The sequence below is a fragment of the Onychomys torridus genome, chromosome 10, assembly GCF_903995425.1.
Source record: "Onychomys torridus chromosome 10, mOncTor1.1, whole genome shotgun sequence".
In the NCBI taxonomy this organism is placed as follows: Eukaryota; Metazoa; Chordata; class Mammalia; order Rodentia; family Cricetidae; genus Onychomys; species Onychomys torridus.
Genome location: NC_050452.1, coordinates 30,819,046 through 30,832,258, shown reverse-complemented (window position 1 = coordinate 30,832,258; position 13,213 = coordinate 30,819,046). Strand labels below are relative to the sequence as shown.

General features: G+C 48.7%; 1 protein-coding gene across 2 annotated transcripts in view; it reads left to right on the top strand.

The window, feature by feature from the left end:
* Window positions 1-3,066: 3,066 nt before the first annotated feature.
* Tbc1d14 (TBC1 domain family member 14) overlaps window positions 3,067-13,213 on the top strand; it is a 91,110-nt gene continuing 80,963 nt past the window's right edge. The window contains exon 1 of one of the 2 annotated variants that reach the window (XM_036200912.1): window positions 3,067-3,110. The gene's annotated coding sequence lies outside the window, so the exon portion shown is untranslated. Of the gene's footprint in view, window positions 3,111-3,670; window positions 3,812-13,213 lie in introns of those variants that run through there. The other variant, XM_036200913.1, reaches the window with a different exon arrangement.

The following is a 13,213-nucleotide window of genomic DNA, read 5'->3' as shown; positions in this document are numbered from 1 at the left end:
TTTCTCCCTGATAAGTCAGAGGGTTGGCCTGTTGGGCTGATGAGGACCCTCCTGGAGCATCATCTGGCTAGATAACCATTTTCTCTATAAGAGGTTCTGGCTACAAATTGCAGAGAGCTGCATATGTCTGTCCCAAGAGCCCCATGAAAGCAGTTGTAGGCTGTGTGTCCTGGATATACAGCAGGTGCACAGAGATGGTTTCTATGGACACTGGACATCCTGAGGCATTTCTGCTTCTCTAAAGAGATACTCAACAGAATGCATGGAGGTCATCCCTGACAAGGTTCCCCCCGCCCCCCAGGCGGATTGGCCAGCAATCTTTGTCCATATTATATTGTTAGGGGTGGGTCGGATGGTTCTAGGATGGTTTCAAGAATGCTGGAAACTGATAAAATGGGACAATTTTGCTTCATATATGACCATTGCTTTATCTTTAGTGACCTGTTCAAACCTTGAAACAATGTGGGAAAGGATAAGGCTGCGTGCTTTCCAAGTTGGAGGTAGGGAGGGATGGGGAAAGAATCTGAGGAGTTAGCCAGCCAGAGTCGCCAAGGAGCTGGTACTTGTGCCCACAAGTAAGAGGTTTACAGCCATCAAAGAAACCATGCACAGGGGCAGCCCTGGAGACCTCCAACAGAGCCAGTAGGGGAAGAGGTGGAACGGCTTCCCTGGGTTAGTTCTGGTGCAATTGCATGGAGGGCTGTCAACTTGACAGGGTTGTTTGCTCTGTGTCTGGGAGCTGGACATGTCAGGTTCTTGGGGAGAGGTGGTTGAAAGTGACCACATGCCGTAATGCCATTGACTATGGTTTTTGTTTCAGATTCAAGTTATAATGAGGCTTTATCTAGACCACTTCTGGGCATGGATGACAAAAGGTGAGATGTAGGTCAAATCAAAGGGATGGGAAGTGATGATGAGTCCCCAGGGAGACACCAGTTCTGGTGCAGGGTTGGTGAAGGTGAGGCAAAGTCATACAGAGGGTGCCAACTGCAAACCTGTGCACCACAAAGAGTTTCTGACTCTGGAAACAGGACAATGGTCCCTTGTCATTACAAGGTTTTGAAACTCTGAGACTCACCATTAGGGCTGGGAGGTGAGGATTCACAAGGACTCCTGTGCAAGAGGACATACTGATCCAATGTGTTAGAGTGTGAGTTGGTACTGAGGCAAGTCTCTGCTTTCCAGCTGGTGTTTAAGTCCAGCTGTGAGGGCACCAACGGGTGTGATGGAAACCTGGCATTGTTCTCTCTTAAAACTGCCAGCAACTTAAGCACCTTACAAATTTCTGTGATGCACCGAATACTGAGGGATGCGCTGGAAGTCTCTCAGCAATCTGCATGCCACCAAAAGATTGCCTATTTAAGCCTTCACCCTCCTGCCATTGTAAATGGGAGCTAATAGCAATCACAGTCATGATCCAGGGAGGAAAGCGAAGCCGGGGTCTATCAAGACTTTCAAATAGCCTGTAGGCACCACTGGGCTCCAAGAATGGCCACAGCCTGATGTCCCACAATCCAGCCATCTCCCTGCTAGGGTGGTCCTCATTCTCAACAGCAGCCAGTGCTGTTAGGCTTATGGGGCTGAAAACTTCTTGGGTAGGTGTCTTCCTGTTCATCTAATGGGCACAAGGCTGGGTTTACTTAGCTCAAGGCTCTGGAGTGATGGGCTGAGAGCCTCATTCTCATGGCCTCATGTGACTGTGTGAGACATAAACACTGCTTCCTTGTGAACCAGCACACGATATGGGAAAAGTTTAAAAGTTACAAAACATAAGCTGACCCAAAACACTCAGACATGGCCAAGCACCTCAGTCTGCTGTTTCTTCCTCTCCTCCCCCGTCCTGCTTGGAGCTGAACTCACCGCACTGAGCTATTCCCTAGCCTCTGTCTTCTTTCATCCCTAGGGATGGCATGCATTTCATAGCCTTTGAGCCTCAGTCTTGTGAAAGGCTTCCTCTTTACTGTATTCAGATTTGTGAAAATATTTGAAGATGTTTGACAAAGCTGTACAGGGGTTGAGCCATCACCTAATGTTTTGAAATAAATGTAATGAATGAAATGAATGAAATGAAAGCAGGAGGGGTGGGACATTCCTGTAATCCCAGCACTGGGGAGGTAGAGGCAGGCGGATCAGAAGTTCAAAGTCTTCTTTTTCTAGGTTGCAACTTTGAGGCTATCATAAACTAAGAACTGTAATAAAGACAAATGAATCTCCTCCTGCATGTCTCCAGGTGTCTGCTAGGGCAGGGAGATTATTCTTCCTGTAGACCTATGATGGTTCAAGCCTTCCCACAGACTGAGTCAGGCTTCGGGGTTTGTTTGTTTTTGCTGATTTCTCAGACTCTAACAACCCCTAGAATAAACATAAGTAACTCTGAGTCCTCTCAGTATGAATCCAACAATCACTCAAGTCTCTACAGTATCCCAGGCTCAGGAAATGGTGAGCTAAGACTTCAGGAAGTGAAATGGGATTCAGTGACCTAGAAGGAAATGTCCTCTACAGGCACCTTCCTTCTCAGCTTTAGCGGACTTCTACCCTCTGAATTAGATTTGTTCATAAATTGTATCTGCCTAGTTTTTGCTACTTAAAAAAATAATAACCTGTATATAAAGCTGGATGTGGTGGCACACACCTTTAATCCGAGCACTCAAGAGGCACTGAGTCCCAGGCCCAGAGTGGGATGCAGTCTAGTGAGACCCCGTCTAGTTCCTAAATGAGTGCATCACACAGCTTTCAAAACACACTAAGGAACCCTGTACATCACCTCTCGAGGACCCGCCTGCTGGGTTTTGGGTACTAAAATATTAAAGTCAAGACAAAAGTTTGGGAGCACAGCACTAGGCACTAAGTGCAATGAGTTGGTGATGAGAAATGCCCGTTTCACAATGAAGAGGCTAATGCTGTGCCGTGAGGGCGTTCCGAGGTCACAGATCCGTACCCAGGATCCCCTTACTCGCGTGGGCCTTGCGAAGATGCCCCCAGCTGCTGGACAGGGGCACCCCATCGATGCGCTCCGCCGTTCGGCTCCCCATGCCTGGCCCAGCCCCATGCGCTTCTTCCCCCTCCCTCTGCTTCCCACTTCCAAGATGGCCGCGGGCGGAGCTGACCAGGTAAGGGACCCGGCCCGGGCTTCTGCAGTGCCAAGTGTGGACACTGTGACTCTCTCAGGGCTTCCCTCGCACCTCCACTTGGGCCTGAGGACAGAAGAAGGTCGGGGACACAACTCCTGAAACCCAGGGCGGATGCTTGGGCAGGCCGGAGGAGCGGCGCCAGTGAGCGTCTGCCTTTAAGCTCAGCGGAGGCGCGGCGGGGGACGAGAGCCCGGGCGGAAGAGCGGTGGAGGACTGGTGGGGGCGTGGCTAGGGAGCGTGAGGGTGTGGCTAAGGGAGCATGGGGCGTGGCAATACGGCTGTCCCAGGGAGTGTGACTAGGGTGGACTGCGGGACCGGAAGAGCGGAGGACATGGCTAGTGAGCTCTCGGGGGTGGGCGTGTCTACGGAGCAGGGGGCGTGGCGGTACTCCTGAGGCCCGCCCCCTCCCCCCCCCGCCCCGAGACCGGATGTTTGAACTTGGGTGTTGGGTTGCTGGGAAGAGCTGTGGAGGAGCGGTGGGGGCGTGGCTATGGAGCGCGGGGCGTGGTGGGGGCGTGGCCTAGCTCCAGCTGCTTTGAGCGGCGGGCGGCTGGCGAGCACCTGCTGCAGCCGAGAGCGTCTACAGTGTCTAGCTTCCTCGCTCAGCAAGTGGCGGGCCCCACGGGGCCTGGGCTGCGGGCCACGGGCCCGGAGATGGCGGTGGAGCTGCGGTAGCTCGGGTACTGAGGGCCTCTGCGGGGTCAGGCTGAGAGGTTGAGGAGGGCTGGCGAGAGCCGCTGCCACCTGCTGCTGCGCTGGCCTGACGGGGCGGCCCGGAGCGGCCAGGCTCCTGAGAGGGCGGGTGGGAGGGCGGGTGTCCGACTGGTGCGTGTGTGCGCGCGCGCGCGACTGCCCTCGGCCAGAGCCTGTGGTGACTTGCGCCTTTTCCACAACTTGGTGAAAAGTTTTCTCCTCAGATGCCGGGCTGTGAGCCACAGAGGAGTCTTGCCCTGCGCGTCCGGAGCCAGTGTCTTCCTCAGACTCTTGTCGTGTTTAGATCTCTGCCCTTAGTCCTCCTCAGACCCCTGTGGTCTTCTGAGCTCTGTGTCCTCCTCAAATCCCTCTCTTCAGAGCCCAGGCCTCTTCAGACCCCTGGCATGTTCATAGGCAGCCCTCAGATCCCTGGTGTGTCTCGAATCTTCTTCCTCCTCAGACCCCTTTTCCAGACGTTTTCTCAGCCGAGAGGCTGTGACTGGCTCTTCTGACTTGCCTGAGGCTGTGGGTTGCAAATGAGTCTGCCCTGGGCATCAGGAGCCTGAATCCTCCTCGGACCCCTGACCTGTTCAGACCTTTGTTCTCCTCAGTCCTTCCTCCTCAGCCCTTTGTGGTGTATTCATATCTTCTTCCTCCTCATACCGAGTTCTCCTCAGACTGCCAAACCTCTTCCTTAAATCTCCTGACCCACTCTTTCCTCTTCCCTCTTGGGCCTCCTTACCCTGGTCCTTGGACTGCAGAAGGTCATGCAGGTAGGGACCCTAGACCCCACTCTCCTCAGATCCCTATTCCCTGAGCTATATCCTTCTCAGATCTTCCACTGTTGGACTGTAGAACTCATTTTCTCTCTAGAGACCCTCGGTATTGGGCAGATTGGTAGGCTAGAGGAACAAGCTGACCTCTGCCCCTAACCACTACTCAAGATCTTGTCAACCCTGCAGGGGCTTGGTTAGTTTTCTAGAGGGTGCTAGCCAGCACGGACTGCTGAGCCACAATGAGGTTGGGAATGTCAGAGATACCTCCTGACCAGGCCCAGTGAAACTCAAAATTGCCTCTGTCTTATAGATGGGACCTTTATCTCCCAGGTGGAATTAGAAGTTTTGCTCTAGAAGATTCTGTATGCACTACTGCAGTTTGTGATTTCTGGAGGCCCTGGCTATCCTATGATTATTTCATGTTGACTGGTTGAGGAGGGAGTCCTGGTGTTTGGGGACTCTCCCCGGCACCCTCATCTGCAAGAGGTTAGCACCTTGGAGGCTTCTTTGAAGGATGGGATGCTGGTGGCTGTTGGCACCTCCGCTAAAGGGACTGGGCTAGCTTTTGGAGCAGTCTTGGCACACTTCTGTGCCCGTGCCAAACTAAGTCTCAGGTTTGGTACTGCTTCTCCCCTCCCCCAGCTCTTTCACTGCTTGCTTTGTTGTATGGGTTTGACCCATTGAGATCGCACTCCATGATCCTGATAAGACCCAGCTGTAATGAGAACTGGGCATATGCCTGCTGCTTAGGGTTATCAAGTGCACTCTTCTGGAACATTAAGAGAAGGTGTGACAATGGGAGATGAGGTGAGAGAGACAGGGGTAGGTGTAGACTGAGGTTGGCATACCACAAGACAAGGCTCTGCTCACCCTGCTGTCCTCAGTGGCCCCAGCAGGCCCTGGTGTGTGTTTGCTTAGCTCTTCTCTGACATGAGTTGTGTCTTTGGAGACAGCAGAGTTTTTGTCCTCTGCCCTCAGCCCATCTCCTCATATTCAGCATCTCTCTTGGCTACTGGGGATCTGTGTCTCTAGCACCTTCAGTTAGCCCTGACCCTGTTATACATGTTTGCTTCCCCTCCTCCACCAGGACCAGTTCTCTCCTTGTGTAAGCCTCTCTAACAGTGAGTAGGACATGACTTCCGGGAGCTTTGCCTTGAAGTCTGACTCCCCATGGCTTAGAGACCCTCAACTTCATATTCTCAGCCTCAGCACTGAGCGTATTTGCCACATGGTGTGGGGTCCTGAGACCTTGGAGAGGATTTGTCAGAAGAGATATTTATACATAAAAGAGTTTAGGAAATTGAGTATGTATGGTCTCCTGACATTTGCTTTTAGACTGGATATAAAGAAAGCGTCTTCAGCCAGGAGTATTGAGACTGTTGAGCTGGAAAACTCAGAAGTAGATCAGTTTGACTAATTTCATTTTTTACTTGGGATAATTGAGGCCCAGAGTTCAGTCAGTACCACATAGCATGTGTGAAGAGAGAAGCTGTACAGCCAGGCCCTGTGTACACAGAGTTTGCTGTGTCTGGGCTTTCTTTCTTTCCTTTATTTTTATCTTTTTTTTTTTTTTTATGTGCAATTGGTGTTTTGCCTGCATGTGTATCTGTTTGAGGATGTTGGATTCTCTGGAACTCGAGTTAGACAGTTATAAGCTATTGTGTGGGTGCTGGGAATTGAACCCTGGTCTTTTGGAAGAGCAACTAGTGCTCTTAACAGCTGATCTACCTCTCCAGCCCCCTGTGTCTGGACTTTTAATGCAAAGATGTTAAAATAGTGGACCTGAGTTGGCTGTCCACCTCTGTGCCAAGAAGAATAACACTAGCCAAGATCTTCTAAGGCTTAGCTCATGCCAGGCATGGTATAAAGGCATTATGTGGCTTTCTTCCCCCAATCTTGCTAATTGCCTGGTAAGATAGAGGCCAGTATTGACTTCATTTTGCAGTGGAACTAAGGCATGTGAAGTTAAATTAATTCAAGGTCACACAACTGGCCAGTGGAGGAGCTGGGATTTGAATCCAGGAAGTCTACTCCAGAGTCTGTAGCTCCTCCCACATTACCTTAAAACTATCTTGTAAAATTACATTCATTTACTTATTTGTGTGTATGTGTGTCTGTGTCTGTATAGGTCTGAGGACAACTTTTAAGCCAGTTTTCTCCTATTAGAGGGTCCTGTGGCTGTGGATTGAACTCAGGTCATTAGGCTTGGCAGCAAGCACCTTTACCAACTGATCCATCTCTCTGATCCTAAAAACTTTTACAAATTTTCATTATTGTTGTGTTTGCTGTGATGTGTGTGTGGTTGAGCATGCCCATGCTGTGTGTGTGGAGGTTGGAGGACAACTTTTGGAGTCAGTTCTCTTTCTACCATTACAATGGTTCTAGGGATGGAATTCAAGTTGCTAGGCATGTGCAGCAAGTGCCTTTATCCACTGAACCATCTTGCTGTCCCTATTTCAAAAAGTTTTTGGGGCTGGAGAGAGGGCTCAGCACTTATGAACATTTGTTGGTCTTCAAGAGGGCCCAGGTTCAATTCCTAACACCCATATGGCAGCTCACAACCACCTGTGGAACTCCAGTTCTAGGGAATCTGGTGTGCTTTTCTGACCTTAGTAGGCACCAGGCACACACCTGGTGCACAGACATACATGGAGGCAAAATACTCATTCACATAAAATAATTTTAAAAATCCATTTCTATTGAAATCTAACATATAAAATGGTAAAAGTTAGCTGGGTGGTGGTGGTGCATGCCTTTAATCCCAGCACTTGAGAGGCAGAGGCCTCAGTGAGTTCAAGGCCAGCCTAGTCTACAAAGTGAGTTCTGGGACAGCCAGTACTGTTACACAGAGGAACCCTGGAACCCTGTCTTGAAAAAACAAACAAACAAAAAACCAAAACAGGTAAAAGTTGTTAAGCATTCAGTTTACTGATTATCACAAAGTTGAGGACTTATATATTCTTAAGTATTTCAGCAGGCCATGTGTGGGGCTTTGATGTCATACCTGGCCTGAATCCAACTTCCCTTGTGCAACTTTGAGCAAATTGCTTTGCTTCGTTACATTTCAGTGTCTATGGTATACATGGCATATTTGTAACTAGGTCATGTGGCCCCTCAAATGTACAGCCCATGGTGAGTGCTCAGAGCGGTCTCTTGTATTAAGAATTAAATCTGCCTTTATTCCCAGGACTCTGGAGGCAGCAGCAGGCAAATTTCTATGAGTCTGAGGCCAGTATGGTCTGCTTAATGAGCTCTAGGCCAGCCAGGGGTACATAGTGAGAGAGAATTAAGGAGGTTAAATTTTGTTGTATTTATGAAGGGGTCTGCATATCTACTGATGTACTTCACAAGCATCTGTTTAGTCATTAAACATAGCTGAAACATTTGGGAGAGGAAGGAACACTGCATGTGTTCTGTGTCCTTAATTTAAAGTATCTCATTTAAGCCTTTTAATCATGGCACCTGTGGCCCATATAAGTTAAGAGTCTGCTCTTTAGGGCTTTGAGCCTTTGGGACCCTCAACAGTTTAATGCCACAAGCTTTGAAGCCTGCTGTATGGATGAAACTGTTGGCCCAGAATGTGGGAACCTCAGGTAAGTTGCCATTCACCCTCCAGAGGAATGTATGAGTTTAGGAAATTGTTTTAGGGCTATTTTCGCATGCCCCCCCCAATAACCCATCTAAAAAGAAAGGCCTTTTATAATCGACTTCCATTCTGCACAGTGGCAGTGCAAAGAGTGAAGAGCCTTCCAGGGGCTGCTCCCATTCTTGAGTCAGATCCAGGTTAGCCTAGCATACTGTTTTCTTATCCCTGGCCCTTAGTCTTGAGCTGAGGTTTGCTAGTGCATCTCTCAGTAGATGGGTGTGAAAGTTGAGCACCCAGCAGGCCCTGGTAGGCGGCTGCTCCTGTAAACTGGTAATGCTCCGGTACCTGAGACCTAGGATTCCTGACCCCTTTGTCTTTCTTGCCAGTCAGAACTTAAAGAGAAACTTGCCTCCTTAGTTCCTGTGGAGCTCTCTGCAGTGCAGGGGAATTCACATAAATGCACCACTCCTATCTGTAGGTCTCCTTGGGGTTAGATCTTGCTTCTAGCCTTTCCTGAGCTAGTTTGTCTTGAACACCTTGTGTTCTTGGCTGAGATGTAGTCTGGTGGAGCCACTGCTTCTGTGAGGAAGCTAGAGGCCTCATCAGAACTCTGTGAAACCTCAGGGACCCCAAGAGACTTTCTCAAGAATGCTGTGGATGCTAGATACAGAAGACTTGGTGGGGCCTATTCAGCATAGAACAGAGCCTGGTCTGCATTAAATGCTAGTTTTACTTGTGACCCTACTCTCCTGTACTGACTCTGTGATTTACGTGACTCCAGGCATGGCAGAGTAGAAACAAGCCCTGGGTGCCTTGCTCTTAGAATAAGGACCTGGAAATCAGGTAGAGCTGCACCGAGGGGAGGCATGGCAGCTAAGGTGGATGTACTGTCCTGTCCTTTGATGGTCAGAGAGAACAGCAGTATTCCCTTGCTGCTGGTGCTAGGAAGCCCTTTCCCCCAGGAACATCCAGAGGGGAGCTGGGTCAGAAAGGCCTGCTAGGCCCTGTTTGTTCTGCAGCCACCAGGGAGATTTTCTTTTCTGAGGTCAAAAGTAAGTCATTTGGTCTAGGTTTCAGAAATGTGTTTGTTTGTTTGTTGTTTTTGTTTTTTGTTTTTTTGGTGAAGATTCTGGCCATATCCTAAATCTTGGATTTTGGGGAGGAGGAAATCAAGTGGTTGGTCTGGATTAGACTGTCTCACATGGCCCTCTCCATGTCACTGGTAGAGTTTCTTCTTTGTCACTTGTCTTACTCTAAGAACTGCCCTATGGGGGTGACAGTTGGGCTGTTCCAGATGCTCAGGCAGTTTCCTCTTTGCTTCCTGCAGAGCACATGAAACTCACGTGGTCTTGCTATGCGGGTTAAAAACGGCCTTCCTCTTATGCCTGCTTCATATTTTGTGTGTTTTTCTCTAGTCCGGAAAGCGGTGACTAATCACCATTTACTCTGCGTTCTGTGCCTCCTCTGGCAGTGTGCTTCTTTCTCCCTAGATGGGCTCAGCCAGTGCCTGAGTCTGCCCAGGCTAGAGTGGTTGTTGCAGGCAGATTGTATCTCTCTGATGTTACTCACATAGATGACAGAAAATGAACATAGGAATATTGTTTCCTTTTGCTGACTTTCTGGATGGTGGTTCCCACTGTCAGATCTGCATGTAACCTGTGTTACTAGGTGGGTTGCCCAGTTACTAGGACTCAGTGGGATTTTCTTATTTGTATTGTTTCTGTTAAATGCTTCTTAGAATATAACCCAGATTTCAGTTGAATGTGCACGCATGGGACCGTCCTGGAAACCTTCCCGCTTGAGGACTTGGCTGTTAGTAATTAATTCAACACCTACTTTTTAAAATCCTTAATCCATGGTAGGCATGTGGCCAGATACTGAAATCCAGAAATGAGTAGAGCTGTTCCTGCTCTGAAGTCTGGGAATCTGGTGGCAAGAAACAGGAAAATAGTTGTAGAACCTCATCATTTTAGGTGGCAGTAGAGCATAGAAAGAGCTCTACAGCTTCCTAAAGGGGCTTGCAGGGGTGGAGGGTAGGGTTGGGGAGCTGTGCAGAGGGAGGAGGTGGCTGGTGGGAGCTCCCTGGGCCTCAACCCCTTGCTGGATTCCAAAGCCCTTGATGACCTTGCTGGCAGGAGCTCTTTGCTCCCTACAGTGGCCCCAGTTGGATTGTGTGTTGAAAGGTGGGGAAGTCTGCTTAGTGTGGGGAGTTCTGGCTCAGTCTCTGTTTAGAAGGAAGGCATGTGACTAGGAGGCAGGCCACTTGCTGTAGGCCAGCTTCCAAAGTTCACCTACAGCCTCGTCTCAAAAGCATGTGCCTTGTTTGTGCAGCCTTCCCCTTTCTGGGGCACTGGCAGAAGGTGGGAGGCCTGGAGTGTGACCTCTGCTTTTATGGCATTGGTAGCACCAGGTGGAAGGGCTCAAGGACCAGGTAGGTAGCCTTGGCCCTTTGCAGAAGTTGTTTCTAGAGTATTGTCTTCATTAGGGTTACTAGTGCTGTGACAAAGCATCATGACCAAAAAGCAAGTTCATCATCAAAGGAAATCAGGGCAGGAACTCAAACAGGGCAGGAACCTGGAGGCAGGAGCTGATGAAGAGACCATGAAGGGGTGCTGTTTATTAGCCTGCTCTCCCTAGCTTACTCAGTCTGCTTTCTAGGACCACCATGCGCTAGGCCTCCCTGCATCAATCACTAATTAAGAAAATGCCTTACATCCTATGGAGTCATTTTCTCATTTTAGATTCCCTCCTTTCAGATAACTATCATTTGCGTGTTGACATAAGACCAGGCAGCACAAGTATGTTGCAAGCCAGAGCATTCTTTCCCCTTAGGCTTATTTCCTCAAAGACTCACACTGTGTTCCTGAGGCTTAGTGAATCACCAGAGGCCTCCGAGTTCAGCTTTTTTTTTTTTTTTTTTTTAACTTGGAAGAGGCCTCAGGGTCAGGGAACACCATGGCTCTGGGCTCAAAGCCCTACTTTCTTCCCCACTTCTTGACTAGGTTTGGAGGAGGGGCTTTGGAACCAGTTCTATGAACATGATGCTGAATGAATGAGATGGCTTCTCACCCTATAGGCAGCAGTTTGCCTCGGTACAGATTTCTGTGCACTCTAGGAGCAGAATCTCTTGTTAACAGTTGAACAGCATCTCTTGTAGGCACTTTGGCCAGATGTGGCTAGAAAACAAGGAAATATGTCTATGGAGCGAGCACCTGTGAGGTCAGGTTTCTTGTTTCTTTTGTCTTCACACCAGCCTGTAGTATAGTTTTGCGGGGGTTCATTGCTGGGGAGGCCGGAAGTTGAGACTCAGAAAGGTTAAGCACCTCTCCTAAGGTCACCCCAGCTGGTAAGTGGCAGAGTCAGAATTTTACCTGTGCATGTAAAGATTTCTTCTTTTGACCAAGGCTTTGTGCCAATTTCATCTGTTGGAGGCTGATGGTGTTTTAATATCTAGTAACCTTTGCCTTTGACAAAGATTAGCTTTTAACTATGTGATAAAATGTTTTTTTTTAATTGTATTTTTGTTTTAGTTAAAAAGAGTGCAACTTCCAATTTGCATATGTTTGAGTCTACTTTTTGTGAACTCCTTCCCCTCACCCTGGAGCTGAGGACCAAACCCAGGGCCTTGTGCTTGCTAGGCAAGGGTTCTACCACTGAGCTAAATCCCCAACCCCTTGTGATTCTTATTCTTTTCTCTGTCTCTGTCTCTGTCTCTGTCTCTCTCTCTTTTTTGAGACAGGGTTTCTTTGTTTAGTCCTTGCTGTCCTGGTACTCACTTTATAGATCAGGCTGGCTTCGAACTCAGAGATCAGCCTGCCTCTGCCTCCCAAGTGCTGGGATTAAAGGCGTGCGCCACCACCACCAGACTGTGATTCTTGTTTCTTAACATAACAGTTGGTTAGGTTTCCCCACAGCAGGGAACACAGAGATGGTGCTCCATGTCCTTAAGGGGTACATGGCTGCTGGATTTAGGGTTGGACATCAGGGCGCTGTGAGCCATGAAAATGAAAAGGAGTTCAACTCCTGCTGAAGTGATGCCCAGATCCTCGTGGAGAATGAACCCACTTTTTGTCTGTAGGTTTAAAAACTCATTTTCAGCCTGTATATAATTTTGTTTCTGTAACAAACTAAATTTGCCTGTGTTTTTCTTGTGATGTGGTACACCACGCTTCTAAGTTGTAAGAAAAGTGGGTTATCAGTCAGTACAACTCTGGAGTTAACTTACTTTCAGGACCATAGTTTTCTGTGGCTCAGTCTATTTCTGAATTTCACCTTTCTAGTCGCTCCCTCCTGTTTCTGTTTTTGTTTTTCACTGCACTGTCTGACTGACTCCTTCAGTTTCTGGGAGGGAGAGATTACTTCTCTTCCCCCTTCTTGTTTTTATCAGTTTGCTTGCTGCACTTAAGGAGACTGGCTTCCAGAGGGCTACAGGAGGCTCTTTGTAGATGCTAGGCTCACCCCTAGCAGAAGAACTGCTGTGTCTGCTGCTGTGCCTTGGAGCCTTCAGCAATGTTTTGTTTGATGGTAGCAGCTCTCCCTCCCGGGCCAGCTGCCTGTTCATCACTTTCCTTGGTACCTAATTTTTCCAAGGTTGTCTGTAGTGGGGTTATAGTCCAGGAGAGTCTGGCTAGAGTCTGGAGTTTTGGTCCTTATGCTCTACTCTGTGGTCAGGTTACAGTGTACCATCTGATCTCTTTAGTTTTGACATTTTAAAAGAAAACAAGAAGGTTGACAATGTGCTAGGGACTGTGTTCCTCAGACTGAAATTTTCTCCTGGCTTGTGCCTGCCTCTTTGGCCAGAGAACTCTGGACATGGCTTTTGAGGTATGTGTGTGGCCAGTGCTTTAGACTCTTCTCTCAAGCATTGGCCTTTGTTCTATTATTAACATGTCTTCACTGAACTAGCCTCCTGTCCTGAGTTTAAGGAGCCTGTTCCAAGCCAACTGCCTTCCCTCCTGACCCCAAATCCTACCTCTCTAGCTAAGTCTGACCTTGAACTATTCTGAGTACTTGGCTTCTGTTGTGAA